Source organism: Petaurus breviceps, unplaced genomic scaffold, assembly GCF_028583685.1.
Source record: "Petaurus breviceps papuanus isolate PSGF00001 unplaced genomic scaffold, PetGlider_PUasm1.0 90792, whole genome shotgun sequence".
Lineage (NCBI taxonomy): Eukaryota > Metazoa > Chordata > Mammalia > Diprotodontia > Petauridae > Petaurus > Petaurus breviceps.
Genome location: NW_027187347.1, coordinates 11204670 through 11220297, shown reverse-complemented (window position 1 = coordinate 11220297; position 15628 = coordinate 11204670). Strand labels below are relative to the sequence as shown.

The 15628-nt window shown below is 37.4% G+C and overlaps 1 protein-coding gene across 41 annotated transcripts in view; it reads left to right on the top strand.

The window, feature by feature from the left end:
* Positions 1–15628, top strand: part of ZBTB20 (zinc finger and BTB domain containing 20) — a 1019756-nt gene that overhangs the window by 642154 nt on the left and 361974 nt on the right. For 3 of the 41 annotated variants that reach the window (XM_069069928.1, XM_069069933.1, XM_069069960.1), the window contains one exon: positions 10640–10765. The exons of the other annotated variants lie outside the window; for them this stretch is intronic. The gene's annotated coding sequence lies outside the window, so the exon portion shown is untranslated. The remainder of the gene's footprint in view (positions 1–10639; positions 10766–15628) is intronic. 41 annotated transcript variants of the gene reach the window in all.

The window sequence follows — 15628 nt, the reverse complement described above, 5'->3', positions numbered from 1 at the left end:
AATAATAATATTAATAATTTAGAGTTACAAAGCACTGTCATATCCATTATCTCATTTTATCCTCACAGCAGCTCTGTGACGTAGATATAGAAAATGAATGTTAGAACTGAGAGGGATTTTAGACATTATCTAGTCTTATCTCCATATTTTATGTATTAGGCATCTGAAGCTGAGAAAGGGAAAGCAGTTTTCTCAGAGTTACACAGTACATTAATGGTGAAGCAGGGACCAGAACCCAGGTCTCCTGACTTCCAGTTCAGTGTTCTTTCCGCTCTACAGCACTGTCTTCCCATTCTGTAAATGAGGAAACTGAGACTCAAAGATCTCAAAGTGGCTTGGTTGCAGCTTGGAAGTGATGGAACTAGGTGACTGCACCCCAGGGGTTTTCTAACTCCTAAGTCTCAGTGTTCTTTCCATTATACCAGGGTGGTTACCTCTCAGATGTGAAATACTATCTATCACATAACTCTAAGTCATTGTGTAGTATTTTTCTGTATCCATTTTTAATTTTTAAAATGTGAATGGCTGAATGAAAGAGTATAGACAGTACTTTGTTGTGGTGGTTATTCTTGTAGTCTTGGAGGGGGACAGCACTGCGTAAATACAAGTGGCCCAGGGTTTTTTGTTTTGTTTTGTTTTAGTGAATTCCTTTGCTCAGTTCTGGTCAAATCTGTTTGCCTACACAGACAAGGCAATAAAAATGAGTAACACTGAACTAACCACACTGAATGGAATTCACCAAAGTGAGTTGTTCTTCTGGATCTGTGAATAACCAAATATTCTTATGGAAGGGTGCTAAACCAATCTGGATTCCTTGGAAAATGTGGACAGAGGGAATGGTGACTTGTGTCTATGTGACTTGGATTAACATTGATATTATTTCCACAAATAGAGGGCTTACTAATAAAATACTCAGGATTTTCTGAGAAATGACAATTGTATTGTAAGGTCCTGAATTGAGGAAATACTTAGTGGGGTTTTCATATTTTACTTCTGTGAAGCTTTAAAGATCAAAGTTCTTTAAATTCCATTTTATTTCATTGTTCTGTGATAGGATGCCAGCTATATCCCACCTCCCGAAAATCTTTTGGACTTGAAGGTATATTCTTATGTAATAATACTATTGCATTAGTAAACTTTTCTGTCCTGAGAGGCATGGAAACACTGCAGCTTAAATATAACCTTTGAAACTGGAACATAATAGCTAGATAATAATAATAGCTAAAATGTATATATTGCTTATTCTGTGCCAGGCACTGTGCTAATAAGCCCTTTACAATTATTATCTCATTCGATCTTCACAATTTAAGGAGAAGGGGACTGTTATTATCCCCAGATTTGCCCAGAGTCACAGAGCTACTAAATGTCTGAGGCTGGGTTTGAACTCCAGACCTGGAGCATTATGCACTGTGCCACTTAGCTGCCTAACATAGCATATGTACAGGTTAGTGTTTCTCCTTATCCTTCTCACTCCCCAAAATAAAATCTGAGGAAGCAATCTCTAAGGAGATCTCCCCAGCACATATAGTATATGAAAGAAAATTACTGCCAATTGATGACTTTCCCTTAATTAAATATGAGCAAACTCGCTGAATGCTGAAGAACAAATTACCAGAGCCATTATGTCAACAACCTACCAAAAAACCAACAACCTTCCTTTCTCCAAAGCAGGCTGCTGTTTAGAAGGAAGATGAAATATTAAAGCTTCAGCAGTGAAAAAAGAGAAGAGAAATGGGTCCTACATCAGAAGTTATTAGTAACCTGTGAAAAGAAATGCTGAAAAATGGCAGTTACCAAATTAAAACTGGGAAACAGGGCACAAATGGGAGATTTCAAAAAGTTTGGAGGGAAATAAATGACAGATTGTCCTCCTGGCTCTTATTACTGTGCAGTTCTAAAGCCCACTTGGCGATTGATGATGGAGGTGAAATAAGAATTGCATCAGTGCCAGGGCCCGTCCTCAGATCTGTAGTCATGAGTGTCTGTGATGATGACCAGAATCGATTGGAAAAAGGAGCTGGGAGATGGTAGCCTCTTTTAGCACTATCTAAATTGGAAAATCTGGAGGCTCTTATTCTGAAAGGCTTTCTCTCATTTGTGAATTGGCCCCTTTGCTCCACTTTTGTATTATGGGCTTCCTTGGTGCGGGAGCAACATTAAATACCCTATATTGGAAAGCCATTATAGTTAAACTCTTTTAAATTTGAAGGGTCTATCTGGGTGTTATTAGTGTATGTGACTCAAAATACATAGTAAAGAAAACGAAGAGAGAGAGGAGGAGAAAGAAGAAGAGAGAGAGAGAAAGAAAAAGGATGGGGGAGAGAGACAGAGAGAGAATATCATCTCCAAATCACTGACAGACACAAAATCCATTGTTAGAAAAACTTAGCCAGTAAATAAATTAGTAAATTAAAATTTAGTAAATTAAAGGCAAAGGTATAAGCATAGAGCAATGTGCTTAAAGGGTTGTGGTGGGAGAGACAGGAGAGTTCAGCCATCTAATGATCCTCATATTGTGACTCACTGAATAGCCTTTTATAAGGATTTTTTTTTTTTTGCTTTGCTTTTGCCCTCCCTAAAGTGAATATGAATAGAGACTGGACTTATGATTTCATTAGCAGAAGGACTTCCCTGGCTGAGGAAACTTCTTGTACTATATAGGTTGGCACCTTCTCTTCAATGTATAATTTTAGAGAGCTACCTAACTCACTGATTGGTTAAGTGACTTGGCCAGGGTCACACAGGTTGTATGTTGTCAGAGATAGGACTTGAACCTACTTCCTGGTTCTGAGATCAACTCTCTATGCTCCATAGATACAGCCTCTCTTTCCTACTCCTTCACTAATAAAATAATCAATATTTGATCTAAGAGTTTTTTCTTCACTTTTTAAAAGTATATTTGAAGTGTTTGGACAATTTGGTTATCAATGTACAAGTGATGGGTTTCATTAGTTGGCTTGTTGGTATGAGTGCATTGGTGGTTCTTATCACTTAATTAAGCCTGATTTTCCCTTTCTGTCACCTCAGGAAACTATTCCCTTAAAAGTCTTGGGGGGGGGGTTGTTGTATTGATTTCTTTTATCAAAGCAAGAACTTGAATTTTCTAACCCTTCTCAAACTTGTGCAGGGCTTGTGACATGTGGCCTTATAGAACATGGTCTTCAGTCTGTGGGATAGAAAATTGATCAGTAGGTGAAATAAGTTTCCCCTTACATGGAAGAACAGAATAATTTAAAGTATGCCATGAACATAAAGGGCCCTTTACAAAAAGAGCTGCTAATGTTATCCCCAGTAAAGTAATGGTGAAAAATGTCTAAGGAGAAATGACTGTTGTTTTTTTCCTAAAAAGAGTAACTAAAAATGAAAGAATCTGGAAATATGATGAAAATTGCAGATGGTATGGTTTGCATGAAAAATTATCTTACCTAAGAAAAGGCCCAGAAGCAGGATCAGCATGGCGTTGGAAATAAGGGCCAACCTGAAATGAGAGAATATAATAACTGACCAAGTCTAATAAAATTATCCTGCCCCCACTTTTCCTCTCCTGCTGTTCTACAAAGACAGTAAGCCAAGCCGACTGACTAAACTAACCTCAAGTTAAGAATGACCACTGTTGTGGGAGGCATCATAGAGAGTGTATCCGGATTTGAATTGCATAATAATAACTACTGGGTGTCAGCATTTATCAACCAGATGATCAGACCTACAATTAATCCATTAGGTTGATATGATCAATTAATTGGACCAAGTTTTCCCCTTTAATGAAAGCCATCATGTACTACTTAGCTGATGTCACTTTAATCATGTTACCTTTTTGAGGAGGTCTTCAGATCCTTTTTTTTTTCTTTTAAGGTATCAAGATATGGGAGATTTGGGGGATGGGGTACCAGTTGCTTTAACATATTAAATATTCCAAATTGGATTAGCTTCCTGAGACAATATTTTTACCAAGCTTCCACTGTAACATGCCTGGTTTTTCACTTCTACCTAATATTTTAAAAGATGGCTGCATCTTGTCAACTGCACTGAGACAGTTTTGTTTACCATGAGGCTCTGTGGATTTTTTTTAAAGTATTTTTATATATTGAGATGGCAGAGAGATATATTCTTACCTGATTTGGGGGGCAGGGTAGAGTTAGCAATACAAATATACCAAAAGAATGAATAAATAAATATTGATCCTTACTTCAACTTGAAGAGCTCTTTAAGAAAAGCAAATATATGCTTCTTTTTAAAACCATTCCAGGTCTGAACCTTTCACAAAGTTCTCTCAGGGCCCTCCTTTTCTCTGACAGAGGTGCTCTCTGCTCACTCCCATCATATAATTTAGGAAGTACCCTTCATTTTTTCCTACAGCTCCTACACACCTCACGTGAGAGTGGATGAGGTGACATCATCTTGACCTGTGATATCCCCTACTATTCCACAGCCAAGCCCTTCCATACAGGCTGTATTTTTTTTTTCTGATTCACTTCTTTTCTGACCTAAAACACCCCTGCTATTCCAGTCCTTGGCCTTCATGTACAGAGACTGCTGACTCATACTGAACTGTGCCAAACTGTGCAGTAGTGTAATGATGTGGACAAGAGTCGAAAGACTAGAATGAGATCACCAAACTCATTTCACTTGTTGCTTACGGTACAGTCCAGCATGAGCTGTAAATGTAGGGACCCCAGCCTTCTGAGCAGAAAGGGTAAGTAAGCTCAGCACCATGTACAGAGTACCACTGAGTCCCTTGTCAGCAGTGAGTGGCGGGCCGGGTGTAGGAGGCTAGCTTTATCATATTGGTGCTACGGCATTCCAATTCATCTGGACTTTTCCTTTGTCCTCCCTTCTTCCTCTCTTTTCCTTCCTCTCTCCCTCCCTCCTCCCATTCCCAAACTTCCTTTCTGAAAATGTCTGAATTGTACAGCAGTGATCCAGGCAGAAATTAAATTTTGCTAATAAGCTGCCGCCGCAAGAAATCCTGGAACAGTGACATTGTTGAAATTGTTCAGTTTAGTTTGTCTACTGGGAACTCAGATGAATTTCCCAACAAAATTTGAGGGTGGGGTGAGGAGGGACTAAGAGTCTCTTGATTTTCTTTTCTTCTCCTTTTCTTTCTTTTCTGAGGAGGTAGTTTCAGGAGACATGGCTGCATTCTGGTGTGGTATAAAGTTTTCCGTCAGGAGACAATAATGTACATTCCTCTGGCAGGACGGGATGGATTTTTTTGTTTCTTTTGCTGTTGTTTATTTATAAGACATTTCCTCTCGGTTAGTGGAAGTTAGATCGTAAGAGGCTCCAGTGATTTTCCTTCCACCTCCCCTCCCTAATTTCTGTGCCTCAGCACTCTGGAACACTGTGAACTCTACAAACTAATCAGAGCAGGGAGCTTAACAGCCAGCCAGGCCTCTACACTCTCAGGAGACTGTGATCTGATTCTCAGTCGTCACCCCTTGGATCAGGAACCACAGTCCTGGTGAGTGGTGAGGTTCCAGAATTTGATATGTCAAGGATTCTATTCTTGGTTTGTCTCTGAGGCAAGCAGGAAATAAAGGATTTTTGTGTTTTGTTTTGATTTTTTTAAGAGAAAAAAAAACACAACCAAACAGTCAGATGTGAAGATGAAGATTTTATTCGCACAGCTGAGACTACTTTTGTGATCGCCAGGGCAATGGCAGATCCTTAGAACTCATGCTCAGGATGACCCTGCATGGGTAGGTTTCAGGCTGCCTCTGATGGATGTTATCCTTGACATCACTAACAAGATGCTTACAGGAGTCAGGAGGACTAGGTGAGTGTAGTGATTGGGGTTGGGGAGAGTGAGGAGTGGGAGTAATTCTTCACTTGGACTTTCTCTCTGCCAACTTTTCTTGTCTCTGCGTTCTAAGCATTTGTATAGGCTCTGAATACCTGATTGCCCAGTCAAGCAGAAAAAGGAAATCTACAGTGAATGAACAGGACTTCACAGGATTGTGAGCAAAACACTTTGTAAACCTTAAAGCCCTCTATGGTATAAAGTAAGCTATGAAAAGAACTGTTCTTATGAAGGCCATCTTTGCGAGTAAAAATAACCAAGTGGTTTAACATGCTAGGGTGTTGTGATATTTTTCACCCCTTGGGGGGATGGTGTACTGAAGTCTTCCTTCTTTCATTTTCCCCTTGTGTTTCTGGTATTAAGCAGAAGGAAAAGGGGACCTTGCAATGATTTAAGAATAGTTTCATTTATACATATGGGAAATTATCCCCCTTGCAATGGAGTACCATGCCCCTTGCATGGAGGCCTCATGTGATTCTTATGAAGTATGGTTTGAGAAACTGATGAAGGAAGAAGTGAAATAAGGATAAGTATTGTCATTTCTGCTTTTTAATAGCAGAGAGATAAAACCACATAAACTATTCTGTTCATTTATCCTTTGTAATAGTTTAGGCCCCTTCCCCAGAAAGAGAAATTAGACTGAAATATGTGTTTGCAGTGGATCCTAGGGCCTCCATGTTGCCACTGAGTTTGTCTCCCAGCGACATTTGATCTTCTGTGTTGTTCTCTGTCCAGCCCAATTTAAAAGATCCGGCATGTTCTCAGCTATGAGGAGCAGGAAGAGAATAAGACATGGTGGCAGTGAAAGCATTTGACTGTTGTGGTAGCATCTGAGCTAAATTGTTATTTGGAGGAAGGGAATCTTTGATGTCTCCAATATGGTTCTCATGGGCTAAAGCTTCCCAGAACCACAGCCCAGCCTGAAGGGGCATTTAACTCAATGTTCTTAGATATTTGGAAATAGATGTCATCTTATTGTTTTATTTGTCCGTACTATTAACACTTGGCCAATATAACCCTTTCGTCCTAACAGCTAAAAAAAAATGCCTTACAAATAGTTATACACAGAACCAGATGCATACTGTATAAATCTACAGTATTTGTACAGTCAATATCCAGACTCCTGGAGTAATCTAACCTTCTCTGTTTCAGCTTAATTTTGAAATATAGTTCATTTGGATTGTGTATATGTAGGTATACTTTGCATAACATATCCCTGATTTATGATGTATATTGTAATCAATGATACTAATAATAGTCACATTAATAGACTGCTTTAAAGTTTGCAAAATGCCTGAGTAACAACTTTATAAGGTAGGCAACTGAAGAGATATTGGGTTCCCCCATTTTATAGTTGAAGAAACTGAGTTACCAAAGGTACCAAAGTGACTTGCCCACAGGTCCCTAGCTAGGAAGGTTCAAGAACTGGGGACTCTGACCCAATTTTCTGACTCCCAAGAAGTACTCTGTTTCCATTAAACTGTGTTGTTGTTTCACAGTAACGTTTTTTAATTTGTTCAAACCAGCCTCCACTGTTACATGACAAAACCCTTCTATACCATTTTACATTCATGACATTGACCCTGTGGAATAAAACATTTTGCTTAACATCAGTTTTATAGACCCAATGGACAACCTTAGGCTGGGTGTGCTTGAACTCCCCTGGGTTTTAAATATGGGAAAACAACAAAGATACTTTTAATTAACTGTGTTGTTTACTGAGTAAAAAAAAAACAAACTTTCATGGGAGAACAAGTTGAAAATAAGAAAAATATTGTTTAAAACAATACCACTTGTCCTATACCCAGCAGTATCAAGTCCTGCCTAGGGGCTTCTGCCTGCCTCTGTCAACACTCAGACTTTACTGGTTTCCCAGATGAAAGGGACTTCAGTCTCTAGTAGAGCTAATCCAGAATGTCCAAATGGTACCATGTGGATTACAAGCCAGAGCTTTAACCTTTTGAAAGTGGGTTATTGTTTAATTCTCTTAACACTTATTGGGATTTTTTTAATGTGCATCTTTAAACACATACTAAGGAAACACAAAATGTCTGACAGTATGCCTCTGGAGATGACATTTCAAAATATGATCTGCCCACAGCAATTCTCTGGGTGCAAGAATCAGGAGAGGAACTCCACATGACCACAGAACTCTGTGAGAAAATAGAGTAAGGCATATGTGACATAAAAGGCTGATATATTTCATTAGAAAGTCCAGACTCCAGCATAGCCCTTTCAATTCAAGTTCATGTCAATTGATTAAAAAGCTGCTTTTGAGGCAAAGGGGTCTAAGTGTCAGATTGACTTAAATTGGCTTTACCTGTACCTAGGCTATAGATTCTTCAGTGACCACTATGGATATAAGGGAAAGAGCACTGAACTTGGAGTCAGATCTAAGTTAGTTTCCTCACTCTACCACTTCCTAACTATATAATCCTGGTAAAATTACTTAAGTTTTCTAAGTATCTAGTTCATTATCCATAAAATAAGGATAATGATGCCTGTTTTATTGAGCTTCTAGTTTTGTTGTAAGGACCAAATAGGATATATGAACTCAAAATTATAAAACTCTATAAATTACAAAACAACTACACATATAAGACGTTACTAAAATAGTTTTACTATTACCCTTCATTTCACTATTACTAGGTTTAATAATTGAGGAATTTTAATCTAGGTATAGAATATAAAGAAGTAACATGGCATAGTGGATAGAAATCTGGTCTCAGAACAAGGAAGAACTGGCTTGAAGTCCTACCCCTGACCCATACGTAATGTTAGATTCTGAAAGTCATTATCCTGGCAGTGCTCTGGGAAACTCTCTAAAACTAGAGCTTGCAAAAGTGCCAGCCTGCTTTAGTGGAGGGATTCCATCATCCAGGGAGTTTAATGGACCATGGAAATCGCAGATCTGGTGCCCATCCTATAGGATATACACATTATAAAGCTGGGTTTTGTTTTTCATTGTCATGTCAATAATATTTTCAATTATCAAGCATTTATTTTTCTCTCCCACACCTCCTCCTTCCTACTCAGTGACAAAAAAATAATAAAAACTAAAAAACCCTTGTAATAAACAGTCATACAAAACAAATCACCATATTGGCCAAATATGAAAGTACCTCTCTCATTCTGTATATTAGTCCATCAACTCTCTGTCAGACAGTGGGTGGTCTTTTTTATCACCAGTCCTCAAAAATCATAGTTAATTACTATGTTGACCAGAGGTCCTAAGTCTTTCAAAATTATTCATTTTTGCAATATTGATATATTGGTATAAATTCTTCTCTTGGTTCTTTTTCCCTTCACCCTGCATCAGTTCACATAAGACCTCCCAGGTTTCTTGTGAAACCCATCTCCTTATTCCTCTCTTACAGCACATTACAGCATGATATTCATATACCATAGTTTGTTCACTCACTCCCCAATTAGCAGGTACCCATTCCCCCACCAGGGTCTAGTTCTTTGTTGCTACAAAAAGACTGGCTATAAACATTTTGTGCATATCGGTCACTTTCCTCTTTCTTTGATATCTTTGGGTTATAGGGCTACTAGTGGTATTGAATCAAAGGGTACGCACAGTTGAATGTGGCATAATTCCAAATTGTCTTCCAGAAGGGCTGTACCAGTTCATAGCTTCAACAAATACTGCATGAGTGTACCTGTTTTCCCGTAGCCCCTCCAACATTTATCATTTTCCTTTTTTGTCAGTTTTGTCATTGTGATTGGTGTGCAGTAGAACTTCAGTCTTGCTTTATTTTGCATTTCTCTAATTATTAATGATTTGGAACATATTTTTTCACATAGAGATAAATTGGATTTCTTCCCTTAAGAACGGCCTGTTCATATCCTTTGACTATTTATCAATTAGCTGGTATCTCTTATTCTTATAAATTTGAATCAGTTCCTCATATGTCTTGGAAATGAAACCTTTATCAGAGAACCTTGCTACAAATATTTTCTCTAGTTAACTCTTTTTCCCTTCTAATATTAGCAACATTGCATTTCTACAAAAACTATTTAGTTTTATGTAATTAAAATTATCCATTTTATATTCTGTAATCTTCTCTATCCTTTGCTTTTTAACTCTTCCTCTGTCTATAGACATGAAAGGTAATTTCTTACTTGGATTTTTCTGAATTTTGAATGTGTATTTTTGCACATAATGTCGATACAAAAGTCATCTTTGATCACTTCTTATAGGAGGAGTCTGTTTAATAACCAGTCAGTCATAGATACATAGGATCATAGACTTGAAAGAGGCCGTAGAGATCATCTAGTCCAGCCCTCTCATTTCACAGATGAGGAAAACTGAGGCCTTGAGAGGTGAGGTTACTTGCCCAAGTAATGGGTCAGAGCAAAGATTCACATTCATCCAGCACAAGTGACTCTCTAAATTTCCTAGGAGAAAGTAATACCTCAGAGACAGCACTGCCCTGTGATTCTTCTTCTCCCACATGTTTGTTTATTTTATTTTATTTTTAGTTCCACAATCTGTCCCTCCCTCTATTCCCTCCCTAACCCATTGAGAAGGCAAAAAGTACAAGACCCCTTATACATATACAGTCTGTTGATTTGATGTTTTTATCCAATTTTGACCCTACTTCTTGGCAAAGTGCAATAAAAAGGAAAAATTAAATAAGAATTTAGTTTATGTGCACTTAAGATATGTGGGACAGTAGAGTCAAACTCACATAGAAATGAGGACTACTATACCATACATAAGGATCCCTGCAGGTTACATATTAACTTAGAAAACCACATGTTAATATTTTCAATGTCCTATTGTATTTTTATTTATTTTGTCAAATATTTTCCAATGATATTTTAATGTTTCAGGAATGTTATCTGCCACATGTTTGATGCCTCTGGTGTAGAGCTGTGTTTATATGAGATAGGGAATAGACCTATGTTTTCATTGGCATAGAGAACTCCCGTGTGAGGAACAGCCCTCAACTAATGCAGGTCAGCACTTTCTTTTCAATTTATAGTCTTATAATCACAGGAAGTTGCCTAGATCATTAAGAGGTAAAGCAATTTATACATTATTGTTCAGCTAGGATGTGTCTGTCATGACTTGAACTTAGGTCTTCCCAGCTTCTAGACTAGCTCTCTATATACTCCCATCAGGCTTCCTTTTATGACTATAAGTGTATGTATGTAAAATTATGTATATACATATGCATGTATGCACATATCTGCATGGCAGCATATAGATATGTGTTTGTTATTGTTCAGTCATTGCAGTCCTGTCCAATTCTTGATAACCCCATTTAGAGGTCAGATGATACTGGCAAAGATATTGGAGTGGTTTGCCATTTCCTTCTCTATCTCATTTCACTGCTGAGGAAACTGAGGCAAACAGGGTTAAGTGACTTTTCCAGGGTCAGATAGCTAATAAGTGTCTGAGACTGGATATGCCCTCAGGTTTTCCTGACTCCAGGCCCAGTTCTTTGTCTACTGTGCCACCTAGCTGCCCATATAAATATGTATGTATAAATATGTGCATTTATGTGTGTATATATACATGTATATACATATATATGCATGTGTATGTAACCTTAGAGCATAGACACATATATTTAAATTTTTTGATGGAGCCATGTTCTCATCATATTGAATACTGCCCTCCGCAATTCCTCTATGTTATGTCGTCCTTTGCATAGTTTCTTCCAGTTCAGTGAAGGGCTCTTCTCATGGTTACTACATGACTAGCCCACCTCCTTTAGGGGTCATAAATTTCCTTGATGATAAACATTATGCCACTTCTTGTAAGCAAGTCATGATGCTTCTGCCATTGTCATCATCCCACCATAAGTAAATTTGAGCACTCCATCAGCTGAGCAGACCTTGCATTTGAACTCCATTAAAAAACTTTTTGAACCTTTAATATAACAAAGCTTTAAGTGGTGCTGCTTCTTCTCATGATGACATGACATAAATTTGGTATGCAGAAGCAATATTTATAAAGGTGATGATGTGGCTAATACTATTCTCAGAGCATTTAGTTGATGCTTAGTGAATGATTTTGAACTGAATTGAATTCTTTCCAACCAAACATTACTTGTTGTCATAGCAACTTAATTTCTACCATAAAATGAATTACCACATGTGCAAAATTGTTAGAAATTGAATGGAAAGATATTAAACTTTGTTTTACTATCTTTAAAAATATAGATATTTTAATTTAACATTCTATTGCAATAAAAAGTACATATGAGTAAATTTAATATTTAGTCACCATGGTCTTTATGACAATTATTTCTAATTCATTCATCAAGTTCTAGCTAAAATTGCAATTCTTCCAAGAAGCACTTCCTTGATCACCCCAGTGGAAAGTTCTGTCTCCCTGTTCAACACTTGTCTTTATCATTCATGTTTGCCACTTATGAAGCACTAATGTACTTCCTTATATTATAGTTGTAAGTGTACCATAGTAGTAATAATAGCTCATGTTTATGTAACAATTTACAAAATGCTTTCTTCACAACAATCCTATGAGGTAAGTAGGGGAAGTACAATAATATTTATTTTATTACTTATAGCACTTATATATTACATTTATGTAATAAACTTATTTCATATATATAAAGCACATATATTGTATATAACATATACATAACCTATAATATGCTTATATATTTTATATAAAAACATCCACTTTATTAGATGAGGAACTGAGGCCCTAAGTGACTGGACCCAAATCACATAGCCAGTAGGTGTTAGAGCTAAGGCTTCAATGCAAATCTTCTGACTACTAGTGCTACGACATCATAACTCAAGAAAGGCAGGAACCTGTGTCTTGTGCTTTCTTGTGTCACCTTCCGTGTCTACCACAGAATTTTGTCCATAATAGGCATCCAGTGTTTATGTGATTGTTGAATGAAGAGATAAATGAGCACCACTGTGGCCATGCAATGAGCAAACAAATGTTTTGCTCATTTTAATGGAGGTAGTATTTCCAGAAAAAGGAAAGCTCCCTCTTCTGAGCCTGCCCTTATGGCTCTGATTGTATCAACACATTGATCTAGCTAATAATATTCCCCATGCATCTGCTGAACATAGCATGTTCAACAATCAGCACCTGAAAGCTTTCTGAGTGACCACATAACCCTGGACCAGCAATAGTACCCCCATTCACCTTCAGAAGTTTGTAATAAGGTCTGTGAATTCTCATCTTTATTCAGTTCAAATATTGACTCAAATAATTATTTAGATGTGTGACCCTTGGTAAATCACTTAACTTCTCTTGACCTCAGTTTTTCCATCTGTAAAGTGGGGATGATACTATACAGCACTTACCACAGGTTGTTGTGAGAATCAAATAGCACATATAAAGTACTTTGCAAACCCTAAATATGTGATTGTTGTTATATGTTTATGTTTATTATTATCATCTGTGACTGGTCATAGATATTTTGAAAAGCCCAGAGGCTCTCTTCTGTCCATTAGGCAAATCGTAGGGTTAGGGTTCACATCCTGATTGGCTGATCCAATTGATATGTGTTCTCTCTTGATGATGAGTGGGGTGATTGTTACTACTGGTAATTATGGATGTGGAGAAGTACATGAATGGAAGCCTTGAATGTCCTGTGCATCTATATCATCAGACAAGTGTGGGCCAGATAAGTGGTGCATTAAAAATGGGGGAATGGAGGAAAAATAACAAACTAGTTACAGAATATTAACAAGTACTAGTTTAAAACCCTATTAGGGACAAAGATAGCTGAATGTAGCCATTTACAACTGCTTCTCATGGGCAAGTTCAAGAAAATGGAAGCTTAGTCAGAAATATTTCAGAATTATTTTGCATTAAGAAACAGCTCTGTCTGTGAATTTCCTTCGCAGCTCTGGAGACAAAAAAAGAGATATAATACCAACTTCCTCAGCCCAAGAGGTTCTCTACTAAGTTACTGTTCCACCTTTAAATAGTATCTTAGAATTATTCAAGTTCTTCTTAAAGTGACTGACATACACAGGGAGAGACTACGTATGCAAATACTCAAATAGAAATGGATGCCATTAAACCATAAATAAGGATCCCTGAAGGTCACGTATTAGAAAATCACATATTAACGTTATCTATGTTTCATTGTATTTTTTATTTATTTTGTTAAATATTTTCCAAGTATAATTTAATCTCTTTCAAGCTATATTCAGGAATGAGGGCTACATGCTTGACACCTCTGGTGTATACTATATAGGCAGTCTTAATGTTGTTAATATTTTATTAAAATTAACTCTTCATTATTGATGGTCAAGAGTAGGCAATTGACTGTTTACATTTACTGAACATGAATTAGGCACCGACTCTGTGCAGGGAATTGTGCTGATCTCACTATAATAGGAAACATGGGGATTCCAAGATAAATATTTAGAAATCCCAATACCCAAGTAGCTTATAGTCTAGTAGAGAGATAAAGCATGTACCCAGAATCACCAGACTTGAGAGCTGGAAGGGACCTCATGGACTACCCAGTCCAATTCATTCATAAAAGGAATCCTCACTACAGCATGACCAGAAAGTAATAATAATCTCTACCTGAAGACTCCAAAGAGGAAGAGCCCAACAACATCTTTAAAGGTAGTCCAGTCCACTTTTAAACAACTCTAATTCTTAGGAAGTTTATATTGACATTGCTTCTGAGTCACTCCTTTGGATCAAACAGAACATGCCTGATCCCTCCTCCACATGACATCCCTTCAGACAAGTGAAGACTGCTATCCTCTCCCTCCCCAAGTCTTCTTTTGTCCTAACTAAATATGGCTAGGTCTTTCAGCCAATCCTATGTCGTGGACTCAAGCCTTTCTTTGGGCACTCTCCACTTTGTAATTGTCCCTTTTCAACCCTAATGCCCAGAACTGAGCCCAGTATTCTGATGAGGGGTAGATTATAGGGGGCTAAACAATTAGGATTAGAGAGAGAAGCCAGTGAGACTGGGAGGACCGGCTTATGATCAGCAACTCAGTAAATCTTAACACATATAACTGTAATATGAAATGCAAAGTAAAATCTACCCATAATCTCCCAACTACATTTTAATTGATCATCTCAACCTCTTCTCCTACCAAACCTCTTCTTTATCAAAGCTGCTATTCTCTAAGAAGAATAATCTATAGCAGAATTTACTGATCTGATATCCATTTCTTGTTTTTCCCTTCCCATCAGCAAGTGAATCAAATTCCTAAGAATTAGGCAACCAGAAGGAGAAAGAGAAGTAAAGGATTTAGATAATTCGCCAATGGATAGTCAAACCCTTCAGTAGTGGAAAGTTAACTGTACATAGAATTTGTTTTCACTCTGGTATATTCTTTCATATATATATATATATGTATGTATGTATGTATGTATAAAACCATTGACATGTGGAGGATATCACCATTGAAAAAATGTTGGCACTAAAAAAAAAACCCTTCACCCTCATGATGAACATGCAACATTCACCTTCAGCCTCATTCTGGTAAAATCTGTATTATAACACCCTTTTGGGCAGTCTCATACAAACATCTCTAAAGGGCAAAATCATATTGATAGGTGATTTACTTTCAAAAATGAGAAATTAGGAGAAAAAAGCCTTTTTTAGCGTGTGTGAAAAGCACAGAATAAGGAAAGAAAGGAAATTCAAATAAAAGATATTAGAACCTTTCAGCTCCTGCTAATTGAAGCCATTTGCCTCTGTGACTGGGTGGGACCTAGTCAGTCACAGACAGGAAAGTAGACACTTAAACATGGGATATAATAATGACAAAAAGGATAGAGAATTCTTTCATTAGGGCTATTTCTACTCTTTTTAGTGGCAGCAGAAAAAGCACTACACTTGGAATAAG